Raw genomic sequence first — 24,296 nt, 5'->3', positions numbered from 1 at the left:
CTGAAAAGCCCAACAGATTCTTCGGCAAGTCTCCCCAATGCCATCCCACTGCTGCACAATTCCAGAGCTTGGGCTGCTGTTCACCATGAGGCAAGATGAGATCAGGGTGACTTAAGCCATTCACCCCGATGCCAACTCATTGCGTCAGTGAAGGTCAGCTACAACAGTCAACTCACAGTCCAGGCAGGACCGGGCGTAAAAAACATTAAAAAAATCCCCTGGCTGGATTTTTTTTTTCTAAGGCTTGAGTAAGCCTGAAACAAAAGCTTCACACACACGGTTAGTCACACTAAGTCCCCAACAGCCTGCCCACACCTGCTGACTCACTCCTAAATCAGAGCCATCCCACCTGCAGCCACTGCAATGAGCCATCACTCCAAGATGGTGCACGGCAAGCCCGAGACAGAGGCGCACTATTCATTACACTACCTTAAAATCCATGCACATGGCACAAGGCAAGCCCAAAAGAGAGGAACATGGTGAAAGGCAAATAGATAGAGGCACACAGCTCTCACAACGCACAGCCAGATAGACTGCTTTGGCAGAGGTTAAACCCCCATGCGTTCCATCCGACCTCAGATTGCTCTGGGTGGCTGGAGGCGGCTGGGCTTAACTCCTGAGTGATATCCAATTAGGTGCTCTGTTGTGACCAGGTCTTTGCAATCCTCAGGAACAGAGTTAAGACTCAAAACGGAGTCAGGGTTCCAGTCACTGCATTTGGCCTACAAGCAGCATGCGAGAGAATGGGGGAAAAGAAAAGAGTGGACAAGAGAGAGTGCTTGAGGTTGAGGCAAAGCGCAAGCACAAGAGTGAGCACGATTCGAATACCTACCACCAAAGAGCTGCAGCGTCCCATCAGTCCAAAGTGACTTCATGTCAGGGGGGGAAATCCGTTTGTTGCTAGTTGACACGGTTCAGTGCTGGGTGCACGGGAGAGGATTGCTTAACCGCAGACGCACACACTAACGTGGCAATTCTTCTTGGTTCTATTCAGTTCAATGATTCTCATTCAGTGGGTTACCTCATATGCCTATATATATTCATAGCATGTCCCCACTGTGTATTAAAACGAGTTCGTACAGGTGATTTCCATAACACTCATCATTTCTCCCGAGACAAAGAACAGTATGCTGTACTCCACATCACGTAAAGGCCCAGGCACACAAAGTGAGACAGATACAGAGGCACATCAAGCAAGACAAGCCCAATATAGAAGCATTCCATCCAATACACCTCCCAAACACCAAAGCACGTGATGCAAGGCAAGCCCGATACAGAGGCGCTCGGCAAGCCCGATACAGAGGCGCTCGGCAAGCCCGATACAGAGGCGCTCTATTCATTGCACCACCAAAATTCCATGCATGTGACAAGGCAAGCCCGATACAGAGGCGCAGGGCGCAAGGCAAGCCCGATACAGAGGCGCTCTATCCATTACAACAGAAAAATTCCATGCATGTGACAAGGCAAGCCCGATACAGAGGCGCTGGGCGCAAGGCAAGCCCGATACAGAGGCGCTCTATCCATTACAACAGAAAAATTCCATGCATGTGACAAGGCAAGCCCGATACAGAGGCGCTGGGCGCAAGGCAAGCCCGATACAGAGGCACTCTATCCATTACAACAGAAAAATTCCATGCATGTGACAAGGCAAGCCCGATACAGAGGCGCTGGGCGCAAGGCAAGCCCGATACAGAGGCACTCTATCCATTACAACAGAAAAATTCCATGCATGTGACAAGGCAAGCCCGATACAGAGGCGCTGGGCGCAAGGCAAGGCAAGCCCGATACAGAGGCACTGGGCGCAAGGCAAGGCAAGCCCGATACAGAGGCACTGGGCGCAAGGCAAGCCCGATACAGAGGCGCTGGGCGCAAGGCAAGCCCGATACAGAGGCACTGGGCGCAAGGCAAGGCAAGCCCGATACAGAGGCGCTGGGCGCAAGGCAAGCCCAATACAGAGGCACTGGGCGCAAGGCAAGGCAAGCCCGATACAGAGGCACTGGGCGCAAGGCAAGGCAAGCCCGATACAGAGACGCTGGGCGCAAGGCAAGCCCGATACAGAGGCGCTGGGCGCAAGGCAAGCCCGATACAGCGGCGCCCTATCCATTACACCACCCAAATTCCACGCATGTGACACGAGGCAAGCCCGATACAGCGGCGCCCTATCCATTACACCACCCAAATTCCACGCATGTGACATGAGGCAAGCCCGATACAGAGGCTCAGTGCGCCAGGCAAGCCCGATACAGCGGCGCAGGGCGCAAGGCAAGCCCGATACAGCGGCGCCCTATACATTACACCACCTAAATTCCATGGACATGACACAAGGCAAGTCCAATACAGAGGCGCTCTATCCATTACACCACCAAATTCTATGCATGTGACAAGAGGGAAGCCCAATACAGAGGCGCAGGATGCAAGGCAAGCCCGATACAGAGGCACAGGGCGCAAGGCAATCCCGATACAGAGGCGCTCTGTCCATTACAGCACCCACATTCCATGAACATGACACGAGGCAAGCCCGATACAGAGGCACAGGGCGCAAGGCAAGCCCGATACAGAGGCGCTCTGTCCATTACAGCACCCACATTCCATGAACATGACACGAGGCAAGCCCGATACAGAGGCACAGGGCGCAAGGCAAGCCCGATACAGAGGCGCTCTGTCCATTACAGCACCCACATTCCATGAACATGACACGAGGCAAGCCCGATACAGAGGCACAGGGCGCAAGGCAAGCCCGATACAGAGGCACAGGGCGCAAGGCAAGCCCGATACAGAGGCACAGGGCACAAGGCAACTCGATACAGAGGCGCTCTGTCCATTACAGCACCCACATTCCATGAACATGACACGAGGCAAGCCCGATACAGAGGCACAGGGCGCAAGGCAAGCCCGATACAGAGGCACAGGGCGCAAGGCAAGCCCGATACAGAGGCGCTCTGTCCATTACAGCACCCACATTCCATGAACATGACACGAGGCAAGCCCGATACAGAGGCACAGGGCGCAAGGCAAGCCCGATACAGAGGCACAGGGCGCAAGGCAAGCCCGATACAGAGGCGCTCTGTCCATTACAGCACCCACATTCCATGAACATGACACGAGGCAAGCCCGATACAGAGGCACAGGGCACAAGGCAAGCCCGATACAGAGGCACAGGGCGCAAGGCAAGCCCGATACAGAGGCGCTCTGTCCATTACAGCACCCACATTCCATGAACATGACACGAGGCAAGCCCGATACAGAGGCACAGGGCACAAGGCAATCCCGATACAGAGGCGCTCTAAGCATTACAGCACCCACATTCCATGAACATGTCACGAGGCAAGCCCGATACAGAGGCACAGGGCGCAAGGCAAGCCCGATACAGAGGCGCTCTGTCCATTACAGCACCCACATTCCATGAACATGTCACGAGGCAAGCCCGATACAGAGGCGCAGGGCGCAAGGCAAGCCCGATACAGAGGCGCTCTGTCCATTACAGCACCCACATTCCATGAACATGTCACGAGGCAAGCCCGATACAGAGGCGCAGGGCGCAAGGCAAGCCCGATACAGAGGCGCTCTAAGCATTACAGCACCCACATTCCATGAACATGACACGAGGCAAGCCCGATACAGAGGCACAGGGCACAAGGCAAGCCCGATACAGAGGCGCTCTGTCCATTACAGCACCCACATTCCATGAACATGTCACGAGGCAAGCCCGATACAGAGGCGCAGGGCGCAAGGCAAGCCCGATACAGAGGCGCTCTAAGCATTACACCACCAAAATTCCATGAACATGACACGAGGCAAGCCCGATACAGAGGCGCAGGGCGCAAGGCAAGCCCGATACTGAGGCACTCTATCCATTATAGCACCAAAATTCTATGCATTTGACACGAGACGAGCCCAATACAGAGGGGCAGGGCACGACACAAGCCCGATACAAAGGCGCAGGGTGCGACACAAGCCTGCCATGAAACCACCCGAACAGCCATGCTGGTGTTGCGAGGAAAGCACAATACAGAGGTATGCTATCCATTACACCACCAAAATTCCACACCCATGACACGAGAGAAGCCTGATAGTGGCGCATGGCTCTCACTCCACAACCAGATGGACTAATTTGGCAGAGGTGAAACCCACTTGCATTCCAACCCACCTCAGATTGCTCTGGGTGGCTAGGGGCAGCTGAGTTTAATTCCAGAGTGATGTCCAGTTAGGTGCTTTGCTGTGACCAGGTCTTTACAATCCTCAGGAACAGAATTAAGACTCAAAAAGGAGTCGAGGTTCCAGTCACTGCATTTGGCCTACAAGCAGCATGCCAGAGAATGAGGGAAAGAGAAGAGAGCGGACAAGAGAGAGCGCAAGTCTGCGCTTGAGAGAGAGGTTGAGAGAGAGATTGAGAGCGAGACAGTGAGCAAGAGCTAGGGAGCACGAGATTGAGATTGCAGTATCTACCACCACAGAGCTGCAGCATCCCCTCAGTCCAAAGCATCAAATTCCCCACGTCAGGTGGGAATTCCATTTCTTTTTAGTTGTCACAGTTCAGTGATGGGTGCACGGGGCAGGATTGCTCTACTGCAGACACATGCACACTAACGGGGCAGTTGTTCTTGGTTCTATTCAGTACCATGACACTTACTCATGAGGCTACCTCACACACCTATACATATTCATAACCTCAGTCCACACAGCTTATTAAAATGAGTTCCAAGAAGTGGTCTCCGAAATCCCCGCCCTTTCTCCCAAGATAAAGGATAGGATGCTATCCTTTACACCACCCAAAAACCCAGGCACATGGCACAAGACAAGCCCAATAGAGAGGCACGCTATCCATTACACTACCAAAATTCTATGCATGCAATGCGAGACAAGCCTGATACAGAAACAATTGCTTCCCCGTCTTGGTGTGCTCACAGAGGTCGCCATGCCTTGCCAACGCTGCCTGCGTAGCCTGCAGAAGAAAAAGCCAAAGCCACAAGCTGAGAAATTGCCAAAACCTGTTCCCATCCTCCACTCCCTTCATCAATTGTTCATGTTGCCTCTGTTGCTCACAGGTGGCCACACCGAGGCTCGGGCCTGGCCTGGCCAGCACAAACAATGGAGGCCCATAACTGACTCTGCAACACCACTCCGGATGCCTAGGAACAGCTCAACTGCCCTGAGTCACCTCCCTTGGAAACAGCCCACTCTCCTCCTTGCTTTGTGCCTTCAAAGAGACACAGGCAAATCCTGAAGTACGCACAGAGCCACCAACCACCTTGTGCAGCCGACGCCACCCACCGACCCACCTTCTTGCGGTGCTCCACTCCACACCTCCGACACTGGATTGGGACGCATGGAGGGCAGCCGGTCTGAAAAGCCCAACAGATTCTTAGGCAAGTCCCCCGATGCCATTTCATCACTGCAAAATTCCAGAACTCGCATTCAGGAACACCAACTATAGTCTAACACCAGACCACCTTTAAGACAAAAACAGAAAAAGCAGGCATGACTTGGAGCCCTACGCAGACAAGCCCTCAATCCCTGCAAAGTTCTCCCTCCTTTTTCCCATGCCCCTCCCCGGTGGCTCCCATCATCACCAGCAAACACCACGGAAAGGGCTCTCCATGCAACCTGCCGACAAGCCCCTCGATCCCGGCAGCCATATTGCCTGTGCCCAAGCGGCCTGGGCGTAGCCACACACCCACCCCACACTCTTATTGCTATGCCACCTCACCCCAGTTCTAGAGCGCCGGTCAGAGCAGCTCCACACCAAACACGCACACAGAACGACGCTACCCAGAGCCCCACATACAACGTGATCCCAAGACAAGAGAAAACTCGCAGCAAGAAGGGGGAAACCCCAGACCAGAGGCGCCGTTGAGCAATGCGCTGCCCTACGGAGGTGAGGCAGCTCTATCTATGGCACCCCAGAAAAGACTGGAAGGGAAAGGCCCAGCAGAAGGACTTACTGTCACAACCAGGACGGCAGATGTGCAAGAAGCCTGCGTTCAAGGCCTAACAACAGAAGGATGCATACAAGAAGCCTCAATCCATGAAAACAGATGGCTGGAGAGCACAGCTGCTGGGAGAGCCAGTGTTGCAGTTTTGGCAGATCGTGCTGCAAGAGAGGACCAACCAGAAACTTCCGAGACTTGAGGATGAACCACGCCGCAAGCTGGCCACACAAGCAAAGAGCCACACCACACCAAGGAACAAGGATGGGCATTTGAGACCCTAGAGACCGCACCCAAGAGGCACACCATGCCCCTTTTGAGCACAGAGAGGACACTGACTCACACAGAAGAACTAAGACATGCCAGACAACAAGAAGCAGAAACACGCAGGCTGGACCTGCCCTGCCCAGCACACCCTGGCGTCATGATGGCAACCGACACACCTGCCCAGAGGCAAACACCTCTGCACAGGCCCCTCCCCTACACTGATTTCACAGGCAAAAAGCGCACCACCACCTCCCAGCCCAGCCTTCTCCCAGCCCAGCCCCGGTCCCTCCACTTAGCTCTCAGTAATCCAGCCACCTGTATCCGTCCTCAAGGAATGCACGCACAAGTCCGCACGCAAGTGAAATGGGACGTTCCTGTAGTCACCACGTAATTCTTCAAGCTCTACCATAAAGAACACAGATGTTATCAAAACAGTGCCAACACTTAGCATTGTGCACATTGATTTCAAACCTCAACCCAAGCCCCTTTCTCAAAAAGGCCACGGGGTTCCGCTCACCTGCTCATTCCAGGCATGGACGCGTTGGCTTTTCTCCTTTATGGTGTCTACCGCCCCAAGAGACATAACATAAAACTCGGACACTTGTGAGAGATCGCCGCTCCCACCACCGCCTCACCCCTCGGCGCCTTGCTGTTATTCCAGATCATCTCAACAGCTCCTCCACTTCCAAAGTGGGCCACACAGCACCTGCAAAAACCCAAGGCCAACATTGCAGCTACCTGCCACACAACACTCTGTCATTAGACACCAAAGCAGACAACGATCGCCTCACCTTCTCGGTGTCCTCATACGGGTTGCCATGCCTCACCAACACTGCCCACGCAGCCTGCAAAAGAAAAAGCCAAAGCCATGAGCTTAGGAACTGCCAAAACCCACCCCCATCCTCCATTCCCTTCCCTTGGCCAATCGCTCGCCTTGCCTCAGTCACTCACAGGTGGCCGCACCGACACTCGGGCCTGGCCTGGCCAGCACAAACAAGGGAGGCCTGTAAGCCACGCTGCAATGTCTGTCCCGCCACTGCCTCACCCCCCAGCGCCTCTTTGTGAGCCAGTAAGGTGTTCAGCTGTGTGATGGTTTAGCCCTGCCTGGAGGCCAGACACCTACCCAAGTCAGGCTATTACTCTCCTTCTTAGTTGGACAGGGGAGAAAAAAAATATATAAAGAGGCTCAGGAGTCAACAGAAGGACAGGGAGAGAGCATTCTGTCATCAACAACATGGGCAAAACAGACTCAACAGTGAAGGAAAACTACCTAATTTATTACACTACAACAACAGTGACAACTAAAGTTGGGAGTGTGACCAAATATTAAGACAAACACAACCAGATCTTAAAACACTTTACCACCACTCCCTCCTTAGCAGACTTTAGTCAGAATTTTGCTCCCTTCTTCCCTCTTGTTGTGCCACCGGGGGGGGGGGGGGGGGGGGGGGGGGGGGCGGGCAGGGACTGGAGAAAAGGGGGTTCTCAGTAGCACCTTCTCCCCACACCTCCATTCTAAGCAGACTGCCCTTTAGCCACGATTTTGCTCCCTTCTTCCCCCTGCTTGCAGCACTGTGGGGCAGGGACTGGGAAAAATGGGGTTCTCTGTTATGTCTTCATGAGCTGTTTTCCTTTTCCAGATCTTAAAACACCTCTACCTTCTCAGCAGACTTCACTCTAGTCATGATTTCACTCCCTTCTTCCCCCCGAATTGCAGCACAAGGGGGTAGGGACTGGGAGATGGGGCCTTCGGTCAGTTCCTTGCAAGTTGGTTTCCTTCTCGGCTGGGGGATGGGGTTGGGGGGGGGGGGGGGGATGGGGAGGGACAACATTTGTTCCACACCCTCCCCCTGCTGCACAGTGGGGTCCAACCCACCGGAGACAGTCCTCCATGAACTTCTCCAATGTGAGCCTCTGCCCCCAGGGCTTTATCTCTTCATTCAACTGCCCCACTGTGGATCACCGCTATGGCGGGCAGTGGTAGATCACAATGTCTCTCAGTCCCAGTCCTCCACAGGGTTACAAGCCTTCCCCCAGCAAACCTGTTCCGGCACAAATCTCTCTCTCTCTTCTCTCATCTCTGTAGGTTGCAAGTGCTGGCAGAGGCTTGATCCAACGTAGGGTCACAGCATCTTCTCTATGTCTCCACCTGCTCCATCCAGCATGGAGCCTCTCCACGAGCTACAGATGGGGTCTCGGCCTTTTTCATCGACTGCAGGGGGGAGGAACACCCGTTCCACCATGGGTTTCTCAACAGGCTGCAGGGGCATCTTTCTCTCTGGCACTTGGGGCACCTCCTCCCCACCTCCCCCCCAGCCTTGGTGTCTGCATAGCTTGTTAGATCTTCTCATTCCCTTCTCCAGTGGCAAAATGCAGCTGCTTCCAAGTTTTTTTCTCCTATATGTGATTCACAGAGGCACTATATCTCTGGGCTGCAACTTTGGCCTTGAATTGCCTGATGTTTACACTTTCGGGGGCCGGCAGAAAACTGTAACTGCTGCTTACAGAAACCGTTTCAGCAGCATGGCTACACAAAACTGCAACAAGCTGATAGGAAGAGAGTGATGACTGCAACACAGTGACCTTAAGTTCTTAATTTGGCACCTTTCTCTTTTAAAAGATGGGTGTTAAAACTGTAAATAGATATGGAGTAACAAGAGAACATAACTGCTGTGACTGATACAAGAGTAAATCTCATCACACAGCAAAAAAATAAGGCAAAACTGGAAAACAGGTAAAGCTTGCACATAGATAACATGATAAAAGCGAGATTCCTGGGTGAAAACTTTTACAAGCCCAAAGAACACAAATCCTACTCCATAAAAAGTCAGGGAAGACTGTGAGGGGCAGAAAGAATATCTTTTTCAGGAGTTGCTGGAAAGCTGCAGAAAACCACTTGAAACTGGCAACAAAAGCAACCATCACGGTCAAACTACTTGTGCTGCCTGGCAGCAAAGTCCACAAAAATGAAACCACCAAACATGCCTTCTGGGATGCAATGGCAAATGCCACCTGGAAGCTGAGGACCCAAGAGTTCACCTTCCAGCATGCCCCAGTGAGCCAACATGGCTAAAAGCTAGCCATGTGCCCCAGGACTATCCCCCCACATGCTATGGCAGACAGCCATCCATGCTTTTCGACCCTGTGGGGATGCTGTCCCATCCCCTTGTGCCAACAGGGCACCACCCCCCTGCCAGATCTGGGCAGCTGCCACCACTGCTCCACACCTCAGACATGGACCCCTCAGCTCCCACTCTGGAGGGGCCACCACCCTCTTTGGGGCTTTGTCCAGGACGCTCCAGTCCATCACACAGCCCGCTCACTTTCTCCCTTGGTGCAGCCGCAGCCCAGTGATGACTCCACTCCTCCCCTGCCTCACAACAGCCACTCCACAGCTGCCCAGGGAAAGGGAGTAGGAGCCACCAGACCCTCTACAGGCAGGCAGCCTCTTGCAGGAACAGGCCGTCCCCATCAGCCTCACTGCTGACAACTGGGGCTCCCTCCTGCCCTGGGCACACAGCTGCAGCCAGGCAGGAAAAGGGGGAGGACACCAACACCTGATTCGTGTGGTGGTTTCTCTCTGACTGGAAGCCAGATGCCCACCAAAGCCCTTCACTCCCTTTTTCAGCTGGACAGGAGAGAACATTTATATGGAGAGGCTTATGAGTCAAGGACAGCCAGAGATCACTCAGAAAGTAACATCACAGCTGAAATAGACTCAACACAGAATAAAGAAAGGCATCTAACTTGTTCCCACCACCCCACTCCCCAACAAAGTTCCCACTGAAATCAAAGTAGCATAATAAGAAATAAAACCAAATCTTAACACACCTCCCCACACGTTTTCCTTCTTCCCAGGCTCAATTCTGTTCACAGTTTCTCACCCTTCCTCCCCCCTCACCACCACCCCACCACCCCACCACAGGTAGCACAGTTCCCCAGGAGCTGCAGTTCAGAACCATACTTCATGTTTTGCAGGCAATTCTTAACTTCTATCTCCTGTCAAATTCCAGGCTACACTTAGCTCAGACAACCAGGGAACTGTGTGCAGCCTCAAGGAAGGGACACACACCGGGACGTTCCTGTAGTCACTACATAATTCTTCTTTCTTATGATATAGGAAAAAAAAAAAACCCACACAGAAGAAAAAAAAGAGAGTCACAGCTTACAGAATCCTACAGACAAGGAGAAAAAAACAAACATGGAGCCAGGGAGCTGGACTGAGATAAACAGAAAAAGGCAAGAAGTAACAGGGCAGAGACAGGGGCAGGAAATGACACGGAGCAACAGAGTGAAGAGGCAAGGGTTAGGGGTCAGTCTACACAGACAAGCACCAGCACAAACTGAACCGCATATCTACACGCTATCCGGCAGAGGGGCCAAAGTAAGAAACAGCGATGGGGAGCTGGAGGGATAGAAAAAGAAAGATAAGAAGGAAAAAAGCCACAGAGCAAAAAGCATAGCCATGCATACAGAACTATGAGGGGGAGGAATTCTGAAAGGGTGTCACCTGGGAGCCAGCATTAGATAGATGGAGCAAGGATAAAAGCAACAGGCTACAGGGTAGGTAGGGCAGGATTAACAAATCAGGACCAAGCTCTGGCCAGTGAGAAATGGAGAAGAGCAAAACATCACCAAGACTACATGGCAGAGGGAGGAATTCAAAGAAAAGGGACTGGGACACAGGCAGGGAGATACAGAGGAAAAAAAACAAACAGATGCAAACCAGTCACAGGCTACCAGCTGGATAGGGACAAAATAAAAAGCAGCAGCAGGGACCTGGACATGAGTGATGGGGAAGGGCAGACAAATAGCACGGCCCACAGGACAGACAGCTGTGGACTGAGAAGAGTGAGAGGGAGCTGGCAGAGAGATAAAGATAGAGCAACCAAGAAAAGAAGTCCAGACAGGCTATGGCAGAGAGAGCAAGAACTTAAAAGCTGGGAATAAGGAGCCAGACAGAGACAGATGCTGAAGACAAACAGATTAAAATACCCAAACGAACCCCCACAAAGCCCAAAACCCAAAGAAGTAAAAAAAACCCACCACCAATTAAAAACATCCACACACCTCAGATCCCACAAGAAAAGCCACGGAACCCTATTACCCTAGGAACAATTAAGCAAGCCGTAAGCTGACCTGGAAGATACTACACCTTTGATCCCCATTACTTTACAGCAGAAAGTTAAAACTCTCTGTGGACAAGACACTCACTCTAACCCCAGCTAGAAAAAATCTCATCACTAGACCTGTTAGAAGCGATACAGCATATTGAGCAAAGTTGACAAAAAAGAAAAATGAAGTCTCATGCACCTAGAATTAAAAAACAAATAATTGTGTAGAATTAAGTCATCTTACAAACCACTGAAAATTCAAACCACCATCACGCAAAGCTACACATGAACGTACTTTCTATTATATACATTCTGCTTAGCCTTGACTACTCCCAAAAGCTCTTACCTCAGATATAGCTCCCCAGACAGCCAAGCCAACTACATAGCTCTATCTACCAAAAGAAAGACAGAACACTAACACTCAAGAAACACTTCAGGTGAGTGAGCTGCCCAGGGCAAGGCCAGTTGCTCACATACCCCTAGGCCCCACCCACCACCCTTCCCACAGTCCCCTGGGAAAGGGGAGGGTTCTGTCTGCAGAAGGTTCAAAGGCAGGAGTGGGTTTTCTGACTTGACTTGATGGGATGCAAAGTACCAAACGGAAAGAGAGACTCTTGCTGAAAATTATTTCCACTTTTACTGCAACTGCATCTTTCATGTTGATAGTGCAACTTGGTAAGCAGTTTTAATTTTTCTGGGATGTCGACAGAAAAAGATTAACACCCTCCTAAAGTTTTCAGGAAAACAGCTAATTAAATACAGTAAAAATACTACTCTTGGTAATCATATGCTTTAGCTTTGTACAAAAAAGCCGGAGTGCTACATGGTTATGCTATGGTTCTAGTGAGACCATATGCACCACCCAACTTCTACTGGTACTACATTTTTGGATGAGGCTGAATGATAAAGCAGAAACGCATCCCTCAAATGTCCCTTCTAAAGAATCTCTCTGTTTGCAAAGTAAGTAGTTTAAATGGTCAACTAACTAACCTTGACCCTCTCTCTGACCAATGCCCTTAACAGAACTAGATGAGTCCCAAATGAGAGAAACTTGGTCCTGACCTGAAACCTCCCTGGGTAGCCCACCATCAGGGTAGAACCTTGGAGCTCTGGGCTTTCCTAGCCAAGGGAATAGTCCTAGTTTTCCCTTCCGTCACTTTTAGGCTCTAGCAGCACCCACCAGTGAGAATGAGAATAAGAGGGAGAGAGAAAGTGGGAGCAGGACAAAAAGAAAGAGAAAGGGTAAAGGGAAGACAAGAAAACCACAGCAGCATGGGAAAAAGATGGGCCAGGGCAGGAACTGCCCAGGATGTGAGAGGTACACAGGGTGTTCAGAACCAAGTTATGAAATGGTTGAGGGAAGGGGAAAAGGGAGCAAGATTTTTTCAGGAGTAACTGGAAGCCTGTAGTAAACCACTCAAAACCAGCAACATAACCAACCCTTGCGCTTGAGCTGTGCGCTATGGTGTCTGTACTGCACAGACACCATAGCTGCAAAACAACCACCTGAAAACAATGCCTCCCAGTATGCAGTGACAAGTGCTGCCTGGTAGCCGAGTGCCTTGGGACTACACCTCCTGGCATGTCCCAGAGAACAATTATGGCCAAAAGCCAGCCATATGTCCCAGGACTACACTACCCACATGCTGCAGAGGTGGCCATCCATGCTTTCTGACCCTGCGGGGACACTGTCCCATCCCCTGTGCTAACAGGGCACATGCCTCCCCGCCCCAGATCCAAGCAGCTGCTGCCACTGCTCTATGCATCAAACACGAACCCTGCTGCCCCCACCCCAGAGGGGCCACTGCCCTCTACGTGACTTTCCCTGGAACCCTCCAGTCTATTGCACAGTCCCACTCACTTTTTCCCTCAGTGCAGCCACAGCCCCTTCACAGCTGGCCTGGTGCAGGGTAATAAAAGCCACAGGCAGGCCCCATCAATCTCATTACCAGCACCTGGGATTCCTCCAGCCCCAGCACACAGCTGCAGCCCAGCAGGAACATTAAGGGGTGCCACTGCCTGACCCCCAGTAATGGCTTAATCCTGGCTGGAGGCCAGATACTCAAAGTCCCTCTATCACTTCCCTTTTTAGTTGGACATGAGAGAAAGTAGATAGTAAGTCTTTTACTTGTCAAGATAAGGACAGGCAGAGACCATTCAGCAAGCACTGTCACTGGTAAAGCAGACTCAACACTGAATAAAAAAAAAGCGCTTCTAATTTGTTACCACCACCCTCCCCAATCCTCCCCAAAGTACCCACTGAGAAGAGAGTAGGATAATGAGGGCTCTACCATCCTCTCAGTAAGGAGCCTCTTCCTAAAATTCAGCCTAAATCTCCCCCATCGCAGCTTCACGCCATTCCCTTGGGTTCTATCACTGGTCACCAAAGAGAGGAGATCACCTCCTGTCCTTTTACTCTCCCTTGTGAAGAAGCCATAAACCGTGATGAAGTGTTCCCTCAGTCTCCTTTTCTCCAGACTGAAAAAAGATCAGCGATGGGCAGGAGGCAGACAGATCTGCTGCATGGCAGCAGAGAATGAGCAACTCAGTAACAGTTCCTGGCACTGGCAGGAGACCTCCACCACCTCAATGCCTCTCTCCAGGTCCGCCTCTTCCTCATCCACACTCATGTCTGCCTGACCCTTACCTGCTTGGATGGCTCAATGGTCCTGATCTGCAAAGCTTCTGGTTTCCTGTGGTTTAGCACATAGCCAATACAGACACCGAGCTCCTGGCATCACATGCTGATCTGCTCTCTCACGGGCAATTCGGAGAGATCCTTCCTCACTGCAGGGACTGGCCATCCTTTGCCAGAGGTGCCTGTCTGCAAGACCCCTTTGGATCCACTCCTCCGTCAGCTGCCTCAGGCACATAGGCCCAGATAACCACCTTTACAGCTGGAGCCCCTTCATGGACCAGGGCCAGCCCCTCAGCCTCATTGGCCATGCCATCACCCCTGCACCTGTTCACAGCCATGGACTCTGTATTAGAGGGCTACAAACACATCCAGAGGTATCAGGAAATCTTTACTCGATAGTGCATGTAAATCCCAGCAGCGAGTCGGCCACAAGGCTCAATGCCCAAATGCAGAAGGAGACAGAGCTAAAAATGGTAAGCCGAAGGAAGGATAGGGGGACATAGAAAAGAGTTGTGGGACAGGGAGACTGAAAGCAGGATGTGGCTAACGCGATGGATTTAACCTGGTAGGGAGTTAAAACAACCACTCAGCCATTTGCCGGTTCAACTCCTCTCCAGTGAGATGGGTGAAGAGAATCAAAAAGAAAAGCATAAAACTCATGGCTTAAAATAAAAACAGTTAAATAGGACAAAAAAATAAAGACAATAGTAATTATAAAAGAATACACAAGCAATACACAGCACAACTGTTCACCAGCCAGAGCCAATGCTCAGATAGTTCCTGAGCTTCCTGCTCCCCTCAATCATATTCAGAGAATGACATCATATGCTTGAAATATCCCTTTGGCCAGTTCCTGGCAGCTGTCATGGCCCTGTCCACTCCCAGCTTCTCAGGTACCCCTAACCTTCTTGTCAGCAAGCTGCTATGAGAATCTGAGGAACCCTTGAATGCGAGAAATTCATGTCCCAGCTGCGCACTCAAAGGCACCAGTGGAATATTGCACCTGACTGTCCCCATCCGTGGTTTACATGGGGTTCTGCAGGCTGCGCTGCAAGCAGCTGAGGGCCTTTTACCGGGTGTTCCTGGTTTAAGGCCCATCTTGGCTCCTGAAGGAAGCCAGACAACAAAGACCTTCTCAACAGTTAACAAAAGGAACAGGAATCACAGAATCACAAGGTTGGCAGAGACCTTTGAAGATCAAGTCCAACCATTCCCATCCTATGCTAAACCATATCCCTAAGTACCTCATCTACCCTTTTTTTGAACACATCCAGGGATGGTGACACAACCAGCTCCCTTGGGCAGCCTGTTCCAGGCCCTGACAACTCTTTCTGTAAAAAATTTTTTTCTAATATCCAATCTAAACCTGCCCTGGCACAGCTTCATGCCATTTCCCCTTGTTCTATCTTCTGTCACCTGGCTGAAAAGACCATCACCCACCTCTCTACAACCTCCCTTCAGGTAGTTGTAGGTGGTGATAAGGTCTCCCCTCAGCCTCCTCTAAATATCCCCAGCTCCCTCAACCGTTCCTCATATGATTTGCCCTCCAGCCCCTTCACCAGCCTGGTTGCCCTTCTCTGCACCTGCTCAAGGAACTCAATGTCCTTTTTATGGTGGGGAGCCCAGAAATGCACACAGTACTCAAGGTGTGGCCTCACCAATGCCGAGTACAGGGGCATAATTACCTCCCTAGACCTACTGGCCACACTGCTTTTGATACAAGCCAAGATGCCATTGGCCTTCTTGGCTACCCGGGCACACTGCTGGCTCATATTCAGCCTGGTGTCAACCAACACCCCCCAGGTCCTTCTCTTCCTGACAGCTGTCCAGCCAACCTCCCCCAAGCCTGTAGTGTTACATGGGGTTGTTATGTCCCATGTGCAGCACTCTGCACTTGGCCATGTTAAACTTCATCCCGTTGGTCTCAGCCCATCGGTCCAGTCTGTTCAGATCCCTCTGAAGAGCCTCCCTACCCTCAGGTAGATCAACACTTCCTCCCACCTTAGTGTCATCTGCAAACTTACTGAGGGAGCTTCAATCCCTTCATCCAGGTCATTGATAAAGATGTTGAACAGAACTGGAGCCAGGACTGAGCCCTGGGGGACGCCACTTGTGACCGGCCTCCAGCTGGATTTGGTTCCATTCACCACCACCCTTTGGGCCCAGCCATCCAGCCAGTTTTTAACCCAGTTGAGGGTCCACCTGTCACGGCAAGTGGCAGCCAGTTTCTCAGTCAGAATGCTGTGAGAAACCGTGTCAAAGGCTTTACTGAAGTCCAGGTAGACCACGTCCACAGCCTTCCCCTTGTCCATTAAGCAGGTCACTTTGTCATAGAAGGTGATCAGGTTAGTTTGACAAGATCTACCTTTTGTAAACCCATGTTGACTAGGCCTGATCCCCTGGCCGTCATGCATGTGCTGCATGATAGCTCCCAAAATGACCCCCTCCATGATTTTTCCAGGGACTGAGGTCAGGCTGACAGGCCTGTAGTTCCCTGGATCCTCCTTCCGGCCGTTCTTATATATGGGGGTAACATCTGCCATCCTCCAGTTGAGTGGAACTTCCCCAGTCTGCCAGGATTTCGGGTAGATGATGGAAAGGGGTTTGGCAAGCACATCTGCCAGCTCTCTCAGCACCCTGGGGTGGATCCCATCAGGTCCCATTGACTTGTTAGTGTCTACCTGGCCAAGTAGGTCGCTAATCATTTCCTCCTTAACCATGGGAATTATGCTATTCTTCCCCTCTCTGTCAGCCAGATCCTGAGGATGAGGACTCAGAGAATAACCATCTTTACTATTATAGACTGAGGTAAAGAAGGAATTAAAGACCTCAGCCTTGTCCTTATCCCTTGTCTCTAATGTTCCCTTAGTATCCAATAAGGGCTGGAGATTCTCCTTGATCCCCTCTTACTGTTAATGTACCTATAGAAGGATTTTTTATTATCTTTTACAGAACTGGCCAGTTTGAGTTCCAGTGCAGCTTTAGCCCTTCTGACTTTCTCCCTACATGATCTCACTAAATTCCTATAGTTGGCCCAAGACACCTGCCCCTTCTTCCAAAGGTCATATTTTTCCCCTCTTTTCCCAAATATCTTCCTGGATCTCCCTACTCAGCCAAGCTGGCTTCCTTCCTCGCTGACTCCTCTTCCGACAGACTGGGACAGCATGTATCAAATGACAAGTTGCTGGGTTTAAGGCACCGCCTTGCTGACGGTTTGAAAGATGGCCCCATATGGATCGCCGTTTACAGGCTTGTAGGCAAAGCCAAAGACCTGGGCTTGCGGACGGCCGTCCAGCTCGGCATTTATTTTCAGAAGGCAGGTAACCTCTGTCAGTTGCTGCCGGGTGTCAGAAACAAGAAGAAATTGGCTGCATTCTTCTGTCTCGTCCATCTTAAGCCTTTCAGCACAGAACTGATGGACATCTCTGGCACTGCTGCATGGTCTCACTGGTCAGGTCTTCCCTATGCATCCATGGTCAACTTCCTGGAGCGCAATGCGAAGGGGGTAGTGTTAGTCACCCTAATAAAACAGGATGTGGAATATAATTGGGCATCGTTCAGGGTTTAACTCCTGCCAAATTTTGTAACTGAGGAGTGCAAAAGGCGAGTAATAGCCATCGCTCACAATGACACTGAAGTTTCCAAGTTCCTTTGAAGGAAACAAAGCTCAGATACTGAGGGTCTCCCCCTTAAGCTGCCTTTTGGCACTTTGGAAGGAATTCTTACGCTTTACAAGAGCCATGTGCAGCATGAAACTCTCTCAATACCGCTTCAATGGAGCCCTTCAACGGCTTCAGAATGCGCTTGCGCATGGCCTTCTCCAGGACAGCATCTGCCAGGGCAAAGCAACCCCACAAGCCAGAAAACCAACAAGCCACAATTCTGAAGAGACACAAACCCACACAAACCCCGCGGACACCCCCCTGCACCCCCGAAATCACAAAAAACCTGCAAGCCCCAACCAACCACCCCTATCCAACTAAAACAACCCCACAAGCCCGAAACGACCCCTCTAACCCCAGCCCCAACGCAAAGCCCCACAGAACCCTGATACCCCCAAAACCCAGTGAAAACCACAAGCCTGAAAAAAAAAACCCCGCACTGCCTCCTTCCCCCACCGACCCCGCCGAGCACCAAACCCAAATGGCTGCTGAGCACTGCCCCAATGCCAGCCCAGACACGCTCAGGATGCCTCTGGGTCTGTCAATAAAGGTTGTTTCTGAGAGCAAGGAGCTGAAATCACTTGGAACGTGACGACAGGCACTGGGACTGCAAATAGGGGTTGTTTCTGAGGGCAAGGGGCTGAAACCACTTGGGACATGACTACAGACACTGGGGCTGCAAACAAAGGTTATTTCTGAGGGAAACAAGCTGAAATCACTTGGGACATAACTAAATACAGTGGGGCTTTTGCTTTTTATTTTCCCTCCCCTTTCCAATCTCCTTCCCCTTGCAGAGAGCACCTGTCCGTGTGGCATTCAGGTGGGGGCTGGGGTGAAAGGACCACTCTTTTGAAACTCATTTGACATGCTGCCACACGAAGCACCGTACCTGACGTATTCTCCAGAGCCCCTAAACCAGTCTGCTCACTCTCAGCAGCAGCAGGACTCGCTTTTCCGGTGAATGCATTTCCTGCACGGTCACCAACCTGACTTGAATCCTTTCAACGTCCACAAAGTCTGGCGTGGGAACAAGCACGCACAGTTCCTGAGCATTCCTCTGCCGCACCAGCTGCAGGTTTTCCTGTAGCTCTTTCCAAGAGCCGTCTGCGGCGTGAAACTCTCTCGACGGGGCTTCAGTGGGGCCCTTCAACGGCTTCAGAACGCGCTTGCGCACGGCCTTCTCCAGGACGGCATCTGCAAGGGCAAAGCACAAGTCCAGACCAGCTCCTCCTCCCCACCAGAGCCAAGACCAACGCAATCATTCCCAGAACAGGCACTGGAGTGCATGACCTACTTGCCAGGGCCCGTCTGTTACAGTAGCTGAGGTTGCACATGTTTGCTGACAAGGAAACAAAAGGCAGAGCAGAACCTGTGCTCCATTTCCAGTTACGGTAATGTGGTAAAGAAATGAAAAAAAATATCAAAAGCCTGAGCCCACCCAGACCTGAGAAAAACCCACGTAGCATTTTAAAAAACCCACAAGCCACAGGAATCCCAAAAACCCAATTAAAAAAAACAACCAAACAAACAAACAAACCCCAAAAAACTCCTACAACACAAAACCCAAACCAAAATAACCATAGAATCATAGGATTGCATGGGTTGGAAGGGACCCCAAGGATCATACAGCTCCAACCCCCCTGCCACAGGCAGGGCCACCAACCTCAGGCCTGGATCTACACAAGGTTGCCCAGGGCCCCATCCAACCCCACCCTGAACTCTTCCAGGGACGGGGCATCCACTACTTCTCTGGGCAGCCTGTTCCAGCACCCCACCACTCTTTCTGTAAAAAACTTCCCCCTAATATCTAATCTAAACCTTCCTTCCTTAAGTTTTAATCCATTCTCCCTTGTTCTGCCATTGTATATCCTTTTAAAAAATTGAATCCCTCCTGCTTATAAGCTCCCTTCAGGTACTGGAAGACCGTAATGAGGCCCCCCCCCCCTGCAGACTTCTCTTCTCCAGGCTGACCCAGCCCAGCTCCCTCAGCCTCTCTTTGTAGGGCAGGTGCTCTGGCCCTCTAATCAGCTTCGTGGCCCTCCTCTGAACCCCCTCCAACAGTTCCACATCCTTCTTGTACTGGGGGCCCCAGATCGGGACCAAACCAAAAAAACCCCAACAAACCCACAAACCCCAGACACCACAAAAACGACAACAGAACCCCTAAGCCCTCCTCTGCCAAACCAACCCCTTGAGCCAGAAAAACCCACAAGCCACAATTCTGAAGAGACACAAACCCCATGGACAACCCCACACCCCCGAAATAATAAAAAACCAGCAAGTGACCCCCAAGTAACTCCCAGTTACTCCAGTTACCCCCCAGTTTCCTCCCAGTACCCCCTAACTGCCTCCCAGCCCCTCTTAGTTGCCCCCCAATGCCCCCCCCCCCCAGTCCCTCACAATCCCCCAGCCCAGCCCATCCCAGCGACCTGAGCCCCCGCTGCCCTGCCCCGCCCCCCCCCGGGGTCTCCTCCGGTACTTCTCCTCCTCGCGCTGGCGTACCGGTGCATATGACGACGCGCTGCACGCTGGCGCTTCCGCGTTGGGCGCTGTTTTGTAGGCGTCGACGGTGAAAGTGGTGCCCGGTTTCTCCTTCCCGCCTCCGCCATAAGTGTATTTGCCCTGCGATGGCTTCGCGGTACGGCGCATGCGCGGTACCCGGATATTGGGCAGTGCCAGTACTTCCTGCCCACACTCGCTTTCTCCTCATAACACTGCGCATGCGCCCCAAACGATAGCCGGATGTCCCGTTTTGCCAGTACTTTCTTGCCCGGACTTTGCTTCGCGTCACACCACTGCGCATGCGCCCCAAACGATAGCCGGATGTCCCGCTTTGCCAGTACTTTCTTGCCCGGACTTTGCTTCGCGTCACACCACTGCGCATGCGCCCCAAACGATAGCCGGATGTCCCGCTTTGCCAGTACTTTCTTGCCCGGACTTTGCTTCGCGTCACACCACTGCGCATGCGCCCCAAACGATAGCCGGATGTCCCGCTTTGCCAGTACTCTCTTGCCCGGACTTTGCTTCGCGTCACACCACTGCGCATGCGCCCCAAACGATAGCCGGATGTCCCGCTTTGCCAGTACTTTCTTGCCCGGACTTTGCTTCGCGTCACACCACTGCGCATGCGCCCCAAACGATAGCCGGATGTCCCGCTTTGCCAGTACTTTCTTGCCCGGACTTTGCTTCGCGTCACACCACTGCGCATGCGCCCCAAACGATAGCCGGATGTCCCGCTTTGCCAGTACTTTCTTGCCCGGACTTTGCTTCGCGTCACACCACTGCGCATGCGCCCCAAACGATAGCCGGATGTCCCGCTTTGCCAGTACTCTCTTGCCCGGACTTTGCTTCGCGTCACACCACTGCGCATGCGCCCCAAACGATAGCCGGATGTCCCGCTTTGCCAGTACTTTCTTGCCCGGACTTTGCTTCGCGTCACACCACTGCGCATGCGCCCCAAACGATAGCCGGATGTCCCGCTTTGCCAGTACTTTCTTGCCCGGACTTTGCTTCGCGTCACACCACTGCGCATGCGCCCCAAACGATAGCCGGATGTCCCGCTTTGCCAGTACTTTCTTGCCCGGACTTTGCTTCGCGTCACACCACTGCGCATGCGCCAAAAGCGATACCTGGATGTCGCGCTTTGCCAGTATTTCTTGCCCACACTCTCTTCTGCCCTCACAGCGCATTCCCTGTACATTGTACCCGGATGTCGCGCTTTGCCAGTACTTTCTGCCCACAAAGTTTTTGCCCGCGCGCCGCTTCGCGCTGCCGCACCGCGCTTGCGCCGCGTCCCCTCTATGACGCGAGTTCCGGCGCGACGGTGGGAGAGAAGCGGCGGGCGGCGGCCCCGACCTCCGGGCCGCTCCCTTCGCCTCCTCCCCCGCTCCCCGCCTGACGCGGAGAAGCTGGGGGCGGCCGGCGGAGGAGCCGCCAATAGGCGAACCGCCATGGGCGGCCATGGTTGGGGGGGGAAGGGGGCGGGAGGCTCTGGGGGTGCTCAGGGGGCTCCTGGGGTGGTCTTAGGGGTCTCTGGGTGCCAGGGGTTTCGGGGACGGGGGGTGTGGGCGTCTCAGGGGGTCCTGGGGTGGTCCCGGGCTTCTCTAGGGGGGGGGGTCTCAGGATGTCAGGGGCTCCTGGTGGGGGGGGTCTCAGGGGGTCCTGGGGCATCTGGGGTGGGTCCTTGAGGATCCCAGTGGTCTCGGGGGAGGTCTTGAGGGGTCCTGGGTGTCTCTGGGAGGGGTCTTGAGGGATCCTAGGGGGGTCTCAGGGCAGTCTTGAGGTGGTCCTGGGGGACCTCAGGGCAAGTCTTGGGGTATCCTTGGGAGGTCCCAGGGGGTCTCAAGGGATGTCTGGGGGAGTCCTGGGGTGGTCTCAGGGTACCAGGGGTCTCAGGAGGGGGGCTTGGGGGGTCCGGGATGGTCCTGTGGAGGGGTGTCAGGGGATCGTGGGCTGGTCTTGGAGGGTCCTGGGGATCTCAGGGTGCCAGGGAGGGTCCTGGGGGTGAGTCTCAGGGGGTCCTGCGTGCCTCTGGAGGGTCTCAGTGTCATCCCCCACCTCAGCCCAGCCCTTCTGAGGAGAAGGAGAACTCGCCTCCCCCGGCCGTGGCCCCCCACGTGTGCCACTCCTACAGCCACCTGGATCCTAGGAATCCCTGCGGCCCCCTGAGCCCCCCTGAGCGCAGGAGGAGGAAGAAGGTGGCACCTATTGACATGAGTCTGGGACCCCTCCGGGCTGGGACTTCCCCCACACAGCCCACTGACTCCCCCCACCCCACTTCCCCCCCACCATGTCCCCACAGTCCCTTGTGCCCCCCCCCCCCTCCACTGTTACCCCATGTCCCTGGGGCCCCCTATATCCCCTTTTCCACCAACCTCCTGTCCCCCCAGCCCCCTCAATAACCCCCCAACCCCCTCCCCACCCCCTTGTATCCCCCCCAACCGCACTCAGTGACACCCCCCTCCCCCTTATCACCCTTCCACCCCCGCAATGTCCACCCAGTATCCCCAAACCCCCAAAATCCCCCTCCAGCCCCCCTCCCTCCCCAGTTTCCCTCCCACCCACACAGGGGGAGTTCTGCTGGGGTGGAGGAGGGCCCAACCCCCCCCCAGCCCCCCTTTTCCCCCCAGCTGGGGGAGCTGGAGGCCTGGGCAGCCCAGATGAATACCCAGTTTGAGAAGGCCAAGCGCTCCAGCCTCGTTGTGGAGAGACCCCCCGGGACTCCTCCCCCAAACCCCCTCCCGGGGTGCATGGCACCGCCCCAGGGGTTTGGAGACCCCCCTGGGGTGCTACGGGACCCCCACCCCCCCCCAGGGTGAGAGACCTCCCCCGGGTCACCAGAAACCCACTTGTGTGTGGAACCTGCCCCCCCCCCCCCCCCCCTCCACACACACACACACACACACACACACACACACCCCCGAGGGATCTGGGAACGCCCCCTGGAACGCCCCTTGGGGTTTGGGGACACCTCCCCAGGGCACCCCAGACCCCCCCAAGCCACAGAGGGACACCCCCCCCCCATCCTGCAACCCTCCACACTGTTCATCCTCCTTTCCTCCACCCCGCCCCCAAATTCCCAGTTGGATCCAATAAAGGAGTTTAATTGTACGGTGATGACGTCACTGATGACACCACTGGTGATGTCTTAGGGAGGTGGGGGTCCTGCGTCCCCTATCCTGAGCAGCGCTGGGGGGTTACTGGGAGGAAAGGGGGGGGGAAGGGAGGAGCTGCAGCTCGTTAGGAACCAGGTTTATTTGCCCCCCCCCTCCGCCTTTTCTGTTAACGAGGCGCCGGTAACGAGCTTCAGTCCAGCTCCTGGATCAGCCGCTGAAGCAGCTTGTCCAGCCCCGGGTAACAAGATCCTCGTTAAGGAGCTGCCCCGTGAGGAGCAGGTAGCAGCACTTGCGCTGCCGCACCGCCCCAGGCCCCCCCTCAGGCCCCATCGCCCCTCCCAGAAGAGCCAGGTGCACCTGCGCCGCCACCACGTCACGTCCAGCCTCGCCCTCCAGCAGCCACGCCACCACCAGCACAGCACCGGCCTTGCCCAACGGACCCCCCCGCGGGTACCCGGCGACGGCGTCGTGCCAGGCGGCCGCCAGCGCACCCCAAAGTGACCCCCCAAAAAGAGACCCTATAGAGACCCCTAAAGAACAAAAAAAAACCCCCCAAAACCTCTCAGAGACCCCCCCAAAGACCCCAGACCCCCCCAAAAAGAGATCCTATAAAGACCCCCAAAGAGACCCTCAGAGATCCCCCGAAAAACCCCCCTAAAGAGTCCCCCAAGACACCCCAGAAAGCCCCTTAAGACCCCCAACTCCCCAAAGCCCCCAAACAGACCCCCCAAAAACTCAACCCCCCAATAAGAGACCCTATAAAGACCCCTAAAGAACTCCCAAAAAAAACAAGACCCCCTAAAGACCCCCCAAAAAGCCCCTTAAGACCCCCCAAACCCCTCCAAAGAGAGCCCATAAAGATCCCCCCCAAAGAACCCCACCCCCCCAGAGAACCCCCCAAAAACACCAGATGCCCCCAAAAAGAGACACCAACGACCCTCCAAACCCGCTCTCAAAGAGACCCCCCAAAAAACCCTAGACCCCACCAAAGAGACCCTATAAAGACCCCATAGTCCCCTACAGAGAGCCGAGCACCCTCCCCTCAGAAACCCTTCCAAAGACTCCGCCACAAA

The 24,296-nt window shown here is 53.6% G+C and overlaps 1 long non-coding RNA gene across 3 annotated transcripts; it reads right to left on the bottom strand.

Moving 5' to 3' along the window:
• Nucleotides 1-4,829: 4,829 nt before the first annotated feature.
• On the bottom strand, nucleotides 4,830-20,222 carry LOC311203363. 3 transcript variants are annotated; one of them, XR_014617960.1, is made up of 8 exons: nucleotides 20,111-20,222; nucleotides 18,498-18,802; nucleotides 8,237-8,406; nucleotides 6,986-7,039; nucleotides 6,712-6,900; nucleotides 6,510-6,596; nucleotides 5,280-5,450; nucleotides 4,830-4,942 (listed from the first exon to the last, which is right to left on the bottom strand). It is a non-coding gene; the product is annotated as an uncharacterized lncRNA (long non-coding RNA). The 3 variants fall into 3 exon arrangements; XR_014617962.1 differs by lacking the exons at nucleotides 18,498-18,802; nucleotides 20,111-20,222 and adding exons at nucleotides 17,218-17,430; nucleotides 17,673-17,842; XR_014617961.1 differs by lacking the exons at nucleotides 18,498-18,802; nucleotides 20,111-20,222 and adding an exon at nucleotides 17,218-17,842.
• Between the last annotated feature and the right edge of the window lie 4,074 nt (nucleotides 20,223-24,296).

The sequence above is a fragment of the Gallinula chloropus genome (genome assembly GCF_964237585.1).
Source record: "Gallinula chloropus genome assembly, chromosome: Z".
Taxonomy (NCBI): domain Eukaryota; kingdom Metazoa; phylum Chordata; class Aves; order Gruiformes; family Rallidae; genus Gallinula; species Gallinula chloropus.
Note: the sequence above shows the minus strand (reverse complement) of the source record. Positions and strands in the feature narration are given on the sequence as shown.